We start from the raw sequence: 10644 nt of genomic DNA, 5'->3' as shown, positions 1-10644 counted from the left end.
AAAGACTTTTCTACTGACATGGATATCTATTTACTCATTAAGTGGGGAAATGGCAGTATACAAAAATGAACGTACGTTATGAACCAAGTTGTATTTTTTTAAGACGACGTGCATTTAGCTTACGTATGTTTGAGCATAAAAAGAAGGAATTCTAGGGCTCCCGAGTGGCTCAGTCGGTTGAGCATCCAACCAGTTCAGGTCATGATCTCACAGTTGTGAGTTTGAGCCCCACATGGGGCTCACTGCTGTCAGCGCAGAGCCCATTTTGGATTCTCTGTCCCCTTCTCTTTCTGCTCCTCCCCTACTTACACTTTCTCAGAAGTAAATAAAACATTAAAAAAATTTTAATTGGAATCTTACAATCGGAATTGTAAGATTCAAAGTGATTTCTTTTTCACACTTTTCTGAGTGTTTTCTGTACTAGCTATCCAATTGCTGTGTAACAAATTGTCCCCAGACTTAGCAACTTGAATACACAACGAATATGTATTTTCTCTCACAGTTACCATGGGTCAAGAATTTTGGAGCAGCTTCATTGGGTAGTTTGGGCTTGCAATTTCTCATTAGGATCAGTCAGATGTCAGCAGAGGCCGTGCTCACTTAAAGCTTAATTGGGTTTGGAGCTTTTGCTTCCAATGTGCCTCATTTACATGGCTGCCAGGTGGGTTCCTTCTCCACAATTACCCGTGAGTGTCTACACAGCATAGCGCTGACCTCCCCCAGAGTCAGTGCTACCCTCGAGACCCAGGGGAATAGCTGCAATGCCTTTTGTGACCTAGCCTCAGATGTCACACACAGTCACTTCCACGATGTTCTATCGGACATGCAGACTAATCCTGATTCATGGAAGGGGACTACACAAGGGGATGAATTCCAGGAGGTGAGTACCATTTTGGAGCTGGCTTCCACAGTCTCACACTTTGCAAATGAATTCATGGGGCACAGCTGTAGTGTCATGATTAGAGGCGTGGGTTCTGAAGCGACACAATCTAGTTCAAATCCTAGTTCATCCACATAAAGTGTTTTTATCAAATAGCAAAATGTATATAATCCTGAGAAAGATACGTGACTAATTTGTGCCTCACTTTCTTCATCTGTAAAACAAGAATGAATACGGTAAGCAGCTTACGGGATTGTTGTGAGAATTTAACGAGTTAGTATATGTAAAGCCCTAGAATACCACCTGGCCCATAGTAAGTGCTACATTGACTAGTATTGACTAATATTATTTACCATTTTTGTAATCATAAAACTGATTAATGGAACAATCATTTAAAAAAATGTACAGTATGGGGGCGCCTAGGTGGCTTAGCCGGTCAAACAGCCGACTTCGGCTCAGGTTATGATCTCGTGGTTGAGGAGTTCCAGCCCCCCATCGGGCTCTGTGCTGACAGCTCAGAGCCTGGAGCCTGTTCAGATTCTGTGTCTCCCTCTCCCTCTCTGCCCCTCCCCTGCTTGCCCTCTGTCTCTGTCTCTCTCTCTCTCTCAGAAATAAACATTAAAAAAAAAAAGTACAAGTTTCCCTCCTCTTGCACTTAAAATAAAGGCCCCAAAGCCAACATCAGCAGAAAGAGCTCAGTTTCATATCCACTTTGGAGTTGGTTTTTTTGTTGTTGTTGTTTCTTCCCCCCATCAGAGTAAGTGGGCAACTCTGAACTGGGCCATGGTAACATAAAGCCAGCAAATATTTCCGATATACCAGTAGTGTGCCAAGTCCTGCGGGAGGCACTTGAGGGAGTAGGTCTCCATGCTTAATACTCATGAGAAGAAAGGAATGTGACACTGTGATGTTTGTGATTCTCTATGCCTTTAGCTTTGCAGATGCAGCCCTGAAGAGGTTTATTCCACTTCTCCCAAAGTCGATCGTACACGATAGCCAGCCATCTATCCTTAACAAAGCCACGCAGATTAACCAAGTGGAAACAAGATTCTAACTGAAAAGCTGATAGGACCTCGGTGGCGAGTGGTCAGGATCAGGCCCAGCCTAGCAGGTGGCTCTTCCTGGAATCCATGACTTGCCTTTTTTTTTTTTCAATTTTTTTTTCAACGTTTATTTATTTTTGGGACAGAGAGAGACAGAGCATGAACGGGGGAGGGGCAGAGAGAGAGGGAGACACAGAATCGGAAACAGGATCCAGGCTCTGAGCCATCAGCCCAGAGCCTGACTCGGGGCTCGAACTCCCGGACCGCGAGATCGTGACCTGGCTGAAGTCGGACGCTTAACCGACTGAGCCACCCAGGCGCCCCTATGACTTGCCTTTAAATGTTTGACTTCATTAGTGTCAAAAGCTAGATTCCTCTTTTTTCTACAATTGTCATTCAAATATCTACCTTATTTTAAAACTTCTTTTTTAAATGAACTTTTTATCTTAGAATAATGATAGTTGCACCGAAAAGTGATGAATACAGTTTCCAGATATCCTTCATGCAGTTTCCACTAATATTAACATCTGTCATTACCTATGTACATTTGTCAAAACTAAGAAATTAACATTGGTACAGTGCCATCAGTTAAACTCCAGACATATCTGGATTTTATCCATTTTCCCACTAATGTCTTTTTTCTGTTCTGAGATGTCATCCGGGATCCTACACTGTACTTAGGATTTCTCTTTATAGGCTCCTTTGATCTTGACAGTTTCTCAGTCTTCCCTTGTTTATCATGAACTTGACAGTTTTGAAGAGTGCTGGCCAGACATTTTGTAAAATGTTGCTTAATTTGGGTTAGAGTGATGTTTTCTCTTGATTGGACTAAGGCCTCAGGTTTGAGGAAGAATACCCAGAGGTAAAGTGCCTGAGGAGGATTTACTTTTTTAGAACACTCTTCAACACCTTTAATGTGAAGGTGATGCTATGTATCATGAATTCTCAAGAGGGAAAGCGGTTTCTTAGAGAATTTCAAGGAAGGTGTATCAAAGCGTTCCTTTCTCGTGTATCCTTCGTTTTTTTCTGTGTTTTCACCCTGATCATATTGGCTAATTGGATGTCTGATTCTGTCTCAACGTTTTCAAGCTGGCTCTGCAATAAGGGTCTTCCAAGGGTCCTGTCACCCCTTCCATACTGAGCACCTCCTGCTGGGCCAGCTGCAGGGGGAGGGGCTGGAGTGAAACACAGGTCCCGACTCTCGAGCTCACCTTTGGTTGGAAAGACAAAGCGTTGCAAACTGAACTAAACCAATCTGGTTTCGTGATCATCGAGTCCCTTTTGGTGGATGACAGTGGCCTCCAACGCGTAGGGTACAAGAAAGGATACAGATGTCCCTTGTCCCACCCCCTCCCTACCAGGTGGTACAGCACGATGAGGGCACATCTTAGCCCACTTTCCACACGGTGAACCAACTTTTATTAGCAAGCAAGTGGAAAAAAAAAAAAAAAAACCAGCTCTCAATCTGTTCTGTAATTCTGGTGAAGTCTTTGCTCTCTGTTCTTTCAGACTCTCCAACACCTGGCACTGAAAGTTTCACTAGAGGCAAGTGCATCTGTATCCTGACAATAGATGAAATCAATCAAATCAGATGGGAGAAGCCTCCAGTAAGTGCAACACCCAGGGCTGTGTGCGGTTTAGATCTTGGCTTTCCTCTGTTCTGCCCACGACAGGACAAGGTGAAGTCCTTCTGCTCTACTGTATATTTTGAATACCACCCATTCTATAAGTGAGAAATTACTTCCACACCCCTTACTCAAAGAGCAAGTCCTCTGGTGCAGACTTAAATAAGAACATTTGAAGTTGGGCAGCTCTTTAAATGTTCACCTATCACCCTTGGTATAGGAGTTCCTGATTAAGAGACTTCAGATAGTAACGAAAAGCACCAGATCGTGGATTAACATTAATTCACACACACACATGATACTGTTAAAGAAAATATAACACAAAGAGTGAAACAAGTTTACTACAGTGAGACAGGGACAGATAAAGGTCTGTATAAAGCGCTGTGAAGGGGCTCACGAGGTGAGGCTCACAGCGGTGGAGCAGAGAAGTCCACAGAGGGGCAGTCTTAAGTACAGCTACTCTGGACTAGTGGCTTCTCTTCAGGGCGCTCACGAGAAAGGGATTCTGGGTAGAGGCAGCTGCCAAGAACGGGAGCAGAGGCAGGACCTGGTTTGGTGTAGGCCCGGCATGGAATCACGGAGGGGAGGGGCAGTGGTAATGGAGACTGGGAAGACAAGGGGGGAGGTGCAAGTCTTGAAAGTACCCCCCCACCCCCGCCCCAAGACTGAGGAATGTGGATTTGATCCTATGGGTAACACGCTCTGAGCCGGGTCCCATTCTAAGTCCTCTCCGCATATTAAATTATTTCGGCCTCACAACCTGATGAGATTGGTACCATTAGCACCTCATTTTAGAAACAAGGCGAGTCCCAGATCATTTTGCCGATTCAAATATTGCGTCCCCAATTACAAACTGAATTTCAGATAAACAAGGACTATATCTTCAGTATACGTCCACGCGGTATTCGGTTGAAAGCTGGCGCTCCTAGGTCGGGAAAGGCGAAGTAAGTTGCTCAGGGAGTCACAGCCGCTAAGCGGGAGGGCCAGAGTTGGGACGGGTGGGCAGGTGGGGGCACGTGCTGGGCTGCGCCCTCCCTGCACCCGCCAGCCTCCGCAGGTACATGCACAGGGTGCAACAGGGCCACGGAGAAGATTCCCAGCGGGCAGGAACCCTGGCCAGGCTGTTAGTCATCAGCCAGCCCTGCGTTTGCCCTTTCAATCTTTCTCAGAGGGCCTATGTTCTCACAACAGGTCTACAAACCTCCCATTAACCATCATAATGCTTAGAACAAAATCCATGCCCTGTGACTAAGTAACGAAAATCCCCTGGATCTCCAAAGCTCTCTCTGCCCTAAGGGTTCTGAACCTTTTTAAGGGTTTCCAGTTCCCCTCTCCAGTTGAGCACCGTAATTAGGAACCTATTCAGACCGGATCTGCACACACTATGCATTTACCGCTCTGCCTACCTGTTGCTACTGGCCTGGGATATAAAACACAGAAACGTTTGAACAGATTTAATGAGGTTTCACCAGAGGTGCAACAGGCAATTGTATTTTTAACACTGGAACGTTTCAGATATTTCAGCGAGGGAATGCTAGGTGCTGGCCACGCAGTGAGGCCCCGGGCAGGATTACTACCCTTACGAGATAACTACTTTTCAGAGTGTCATGAAAAAGGTTGGATATAAAAAACAGACCGAGAACAACGCAATGGATATTATAATAAGGGACGTAGAGGAGGCTGTGGAAATCTGGAGCCGGGAGCTTCTAACTACCCAAGAAGAAGGGTCTGGCTACTATAGTGTGATTCCGACCTGTGCCACCATTGGCATTACCTGAGAGCTTATTAGCAAGGCAGAATGGGGGCCCCTACCCAAACCCGCGGAATCAGAACCTGCTAAAATTTTAACAAGATCTAAGGCTGACTCCTATGCACGTTGGAGCTTGAGAAGCATTTCCTTGGAGAATACCAGAGATAGATGAATAGAAAATGAATCTGGAAGGATGGAGTTTTCCACGTGGGGTCTAGAATGGAAGACCTTGGGGGGCGGGGGAGAGCATAAGCAAAAGCATGCAGCTGTGAAAAGGAATGTATTCAGGAAACAACAGGAATCTTTGGTATCTCTGGAGCCCAGTAGTACACAGGAGTGATGGACGGGGAGACTGGAAGGATCCGCAAAGACAACCTCAGAGGGGGCAAGACCGTGGGTGACTTTGTTGCCATGGTGAAGCGCTTGAGTTTTTAAATATAATTATTCAAGCATGTAAAGCCGTGTAAACAAAAGCATAAAATAGGATAATGAGTGTAAGATAGAAACATTACAGATACAGCCTTCTGTGTATTCCCACCCTCCTCCATTCCATTCACCTCCCTCCTTTTTTTTTTTTTTTTTTTTTTTTTTTGAGAGAGAGAGAGAGGGGCAAAGAGAGGAGACAGAGAAAGAGAATCCCAAGCAGGCTCTGTGCTGTCAGCGCAGAGCCTGATGCAGGGCTCAATCCCACAAATTGTGAGATTATGACCTGAGCTGAAACCAAGACTTGGATGCTTAACCAACTGAGCCCCCCAGGTGCCCCTCCACCTTTCTTAAACAAACTCCTATTCTGAGTTTGGGGCTTACCATTTTGATATTTGTTTTATAATTTTCATACGTATGTTTGTACACACAAAAAATAGTGTTTTTCATGCTATGTTCCTATACTTATTTTACTACAACTTGATTTTCCGCTTCAACATTATGTTGTCGGGATTTATCTGCGGAGATATACAAGGCTCCGGTTAATTCATTCTTAGCTATCATACAGTACCTCCTTGGGTGACTAAGTCACTGTTTATTTGTCCGGTCTCCTAATGATGGATATTTTGTTTCCAGTATAAATGATGCTTGAATGATGCTTGGGTCCTGTGTCCATGCCTTAGTTTCTCCAGGAAACATTGCTAGGAATGGGGTTTCAGGTCGTCAACTTTGCGCCTCTTCTTCAAGGTCACTAGATACCATCAGAGTGTTCTCTAAAATGCTTGTATCCGGCGGTGCCCCGGTGGCTCAGCCGGTTGAGCCTCTGGCTTCGGCTCAGGTCATGATCTCGTGGTTTGGGATTTCAATCCCCGTGTCAAAATGCTTTGGATTCTCTGTCCCTTTCTCTCTGCCCCTCCCTCACTTGCACTCAATCTCTCAAAAATAAATGTAATAAAGAAAGAAAGAAAGAAATTACTTGTACCAGTTTATTCTCCTACCGGGAAAGTATGAAGGTGCTTTTTTCCTCTACATCCTCTCCAACACCTGATAGGGCCACATTTTAAAACTGTTGCCACTTTGGCGAGAGTGGGAATCTCATTTTTGTTTTCATTTCCTCACTGACGAGTGAAGTGGAACATGCCATTGCATATTCACTGGTGGTTCAGGTTTTCTCTTTTGTGAATTGCCAATAAATATCCATTGCCTGCTTACCTACTGGGTTGGCTGACTCCTACTGATGTGTAGAATTATTAACATATCCTGGATTCTGCTCCTTTATTAGTTACCTGTATACACCATTTTCCTCCCAGGCTTCGTTTACATTTTCATGTTGCTTACGGTGTCTTTGGTTGTACTCAAAGGTTTTAAATTTTAGCGAAATCGAATGAATCTGTGTTTCCCTTTCTGTTGTGTGTATGTGTGTGCCTTCGACTTTACTTCCTTCCTCGATGTGAAAAGATGATTCTACTCTATCTTCCTTTTAAAAGTGTTAAGTTTTGCTTTCTCTATCCGAGTCCAGTTTTTATGTTTTCTCCTATAATCATTTGTCTCATGGCCGTTTATTGAAGAGTCCATCCCTTCCCTCTGAGTTGTGGTGTCCTTCTGTCATTGACCATGGTTACATGGGTACACGATCTGTTGCTGTTCTGTCCCACTAGCCTGTGTGTCCTTTTCCTGCTCCTGTACCGCACAGTCCTATTGGACACAGCCTAATAACAAGGAATGACATCTGGGAGGGCAAAACTGCCAACAGCCCCAGTGATTTCTTGACTCTTTGTTCGTACGCCTGCACCTTAGGGTTATCATGTTAAGTTCCCCACACGTGTGCATGGACACGAGCACATAGTTGACTGAAGTATGACTTTTCTTGCACTGTGCTTCTAGAACAATTTGGGAGATCTGGCATCTTTAAGACCGTCCTGCCATCCACAAACATGGAGTAGCTTTTCATGTATTAGAGCTTGTTATGTCTTTCTATAATGTTTTATCATTTTCTATGTAAAAGTATTGCTCATAGTTAGATTTTTAGACACCTTATGTTTTCTACTGCTACTGTAAATGATTTATTTTAAAGTAGGCTTTCTAGTTTTTGTTAGATTTTTTTCAGACGGTTTGTGCGTTCACAAGTAGCTTATAAATGCAAATTGATTATTTATGTAAGCTGATCATTACCAGATCCTGTTGCTGACTTTCCTGCCCTGCGTCCAACTATTGATACAAGCACCTTGCACAAACTCATGTGGTGATCTGCCCATTTACAAATCATTCGCCTTCAAGCCCCACTGTGTGGCTGACGGCCTCTTCCATACTGGAGCACTTTCTTCTTTCAATTTCTAGAAAAATCAACATTATTTGCTTGGCTTTGTGAGTTCTACATACATCCAAGAGTCATCTGTGAGAGCGAGGCTAGTCAGTTAAAAAGACACCATCCAGGTGGCTCTTTCCACCTTCCAGATCAGCTCACAGGTTGACAGCACAATGTCTTGAGCTGCCCTGAATCCCTACACTCACACCACGAAGACAGAGTTTTAAAACAGATTTTTTTTTGCCCCGCTAAGTCTTTGACATTCATTTGAGTCCTCCTGCAAATGTAAAACGCTAGAGGAAGAAAAACTGTGATTTGTCCTGTGGCCCTCCACCCTAAGAGAGAACCTGGACTCCACATTTAAAGGTCCTACTAGAACATCCAGTCCTCTCCTCTCCATCCATCCCCCCTGACGCGGCCTCATTCCGACTCTCACCATCTGCCCCTGGGTACTAGTTTCTCATCGTCAGCTGTAATGAATCGCCACAAACGCTACAGCTTAAGACGCCACACAGCGGTGAGAGACCTATGGGTGTCACTGCGGAAAATCAAGGCGTCATTCTTTGAAGCCTCCGGGGGAAAATCCTACTCCTTACCTTTCCTACCTTCTAGAGGAATACACTCCTTGGCTCATGGCCAAGGATCTTCAAAACCAGCAATGGCCAGCTGCACCACCCTGACGCTGCTTCCTTCAACAACCCTTTCTCCTTCCTTGTTCCTTTATAAGGACCTTGTAATTACCCTGGACCCACCTGGATAACCCAGGATAGCCTCCCATCTCAAAGTCCTCAATGAAATAAATTCTGCTAGATCCCTCTTGCTATGTAAGCTCGCATATTCCCAGGGTCTGGGGAATTAGGATACGAACACCTTTGCGGGCTATTATTTTACTTTTGTACTCTCAGACCTAGGTTTTTCAAGCTAAAAGCTGTGGCTCTTAATCAACATGGTGGCTTGGAAGCAATATTTTTTCCAGCTTTATTGAAAAATGATTGACATATATCACATAAAAGTTAAAGGCGTACAATATGATGGTTTGATTCTCATACACTGTGAAAGGATTATTGTAATATGCACCCAGCATTTTTTAATGAAATCAGAGTACTTTGCTTCTAGTAAAGTGAAGCATTGTTTCACTAAGGCTTTGTGTTTTGTGGACTCTGGGTTTCATATAGATATACGCACACGTATACATGTGTTCGTGTGTGTTATTTGGCCGGCGTTATAAATATAAAATCTGTTCCTTCCTGGGAGTTTGATATTTAAAAAAAAAAAAAGAGAAGGCAACTCTGGAACTTACATAATAGCCTTCTAATTGGTCTTTCTGCCTCCAGGCTCTCCAATCCATCCTCCACACTGCTGCCAAAAAGTTGTTCCTAAAAACTAATTGGACACGTCACTCTGCTGAAAAATCTCTAATGGCCCTCCAGAGCTGAGCTGGATATTCTCTGCTTGTTTCCGGATTCACGCCATCCATTTTCTCCCCCAGGGCCGACCGCCACGGACTGCCTCACCCCAACACTTTTGCTTCGACTTCCATTTGGGTATGGACAGTGAGAGGCACTGGAAAAGGTCAGAGGGCTGGAAGAGAGAGAAGTCTGGGGGCACTCGTCCTTGGCTGTTTCTCCGCCGGGCAAATCCAGCTTCACAGATGTTTGACCTGTACAGATGCACAGGGCCCTGTGCTCGGAAGGGCACCAGGCTTGCTTCAATGCCCTGCTGGCATCATCTTGGAGTTCTCAGCAGTGTCTGAACAAGTGGCCCTTTTGTTTCATGTTGCACCGGGCCTGGCAAATTATATCACCAGTTCCACTTTCGGGCTTTGTGTTGTGGTGGCGATGTCTCTCTACCAAAAGCACAGCTCTTGTCTGAGACCCCTTTCCTACGACTACAGCTGCAGGGTTCCAGTACCTGTTTCTCCACTTGCCTCAGCAGTGCTAGAAGTGATGGTAGCTTCCTGCAGTTGCTGGCCCTGGGGTGCTTCGCCAGCCCACATTAGTCTTCTTCGGCCCCGCCCACCTCTTATAGAGTCCCTTCATTGAACTCACGTCACCTTTTCAAGAGTGCTGTCTGTTTCTTCTCAGGACCCTCGCTAATAAAGAGTCTATAGGATTGTATCCATGGTCTTGGCTGTCTAAGACTTCACATTTTAGGCCCTCCTTTTCTCGTAGCCCATCTACCACGCTACCTCATTCACGCTACGGCCCAGCTCCCATCTTCTTGTGATTTCCGCAAGTAGCCTATTCCTTCTCAGGTCTTCAGTGTTCTTCCATGGAATACAATTTTAGCTGGACACACAGCTACCCAGATTAACACATCTCAGCTTCTCTTGTAGGAAGAATGGCTGTGTGACTAAATTCCGGCTAATGCCATGCAAGTAGAAGTATTTGTGTGCATGGCAGATTCCAGGAACCTTTCGGAACAGACTCCTGGAACACTCTTCCGGCTGGTTCTTCTTTGTTCTTTCTTCCATCTTGGGGTCTGAAATGTGGACTCTCTTGGACTACGAGGATAAGGAACACACTCTAGAAATGGCAGAACAGTGATTTAGAAGGAACTGGGAAATTCCGTGGAACAAAGCCTTCTTACCAGCTCTGCATTAAACGCCTAAAGGCTTA

At 44.8% G+C, this 10644-nt stretch overlaps 1 long non-coding RNA gene across 3 annotated transcripts; it reads left to right on the top strand.

Annotated features, from left to right (window-relative positions):
• Positions 1-570: 570 nt before the first annotated feature.
• LOC125161779 (uncharacterized) lies at positions 571-10143 on the top strand. 3 transcript variants are annotated; one of them, XR_007150751.1, is made up of 4 exons: positions 850-880; positions 1814-1991; positions 3433-3530; positions 9361-10143. It is a non-coding gene; the product is annotated as an uncharacterized LOC125161779 (long non-coding RNA). The 3 variants fall into 3 exon arrangements; XR_007150753.1 differs by lacking the exon at positions 9361-10143 and adding an exon at positions 4413-4493; XR_007150752.1 differs by lacking the exon at positions 1814-1991 and having other exon boundaries at positions 571-880.
• The last annotated feature ends 501 nt before the right edge of the window (positions 10144-10644 follow it).

The sequence above is a fragment of the Prionailurus viverrinus genome, chromosome A1, assembly GCF_022837055.1.
Source record: "Prionailurus viverrinus isolate Anna chromosome A1, UM_Priviv_1.0, whole genome shotgun sequence".
Classification (NCBI taxonomy): Eukaryota; Metazoa; Chordata; class Mammalia; order Carnivora; family Felidae; genus Prionailurus; species Prionailurus viverrinus.
This window is presented reverse-complemented; position numbering and strand designations above follow the sequence as displayed.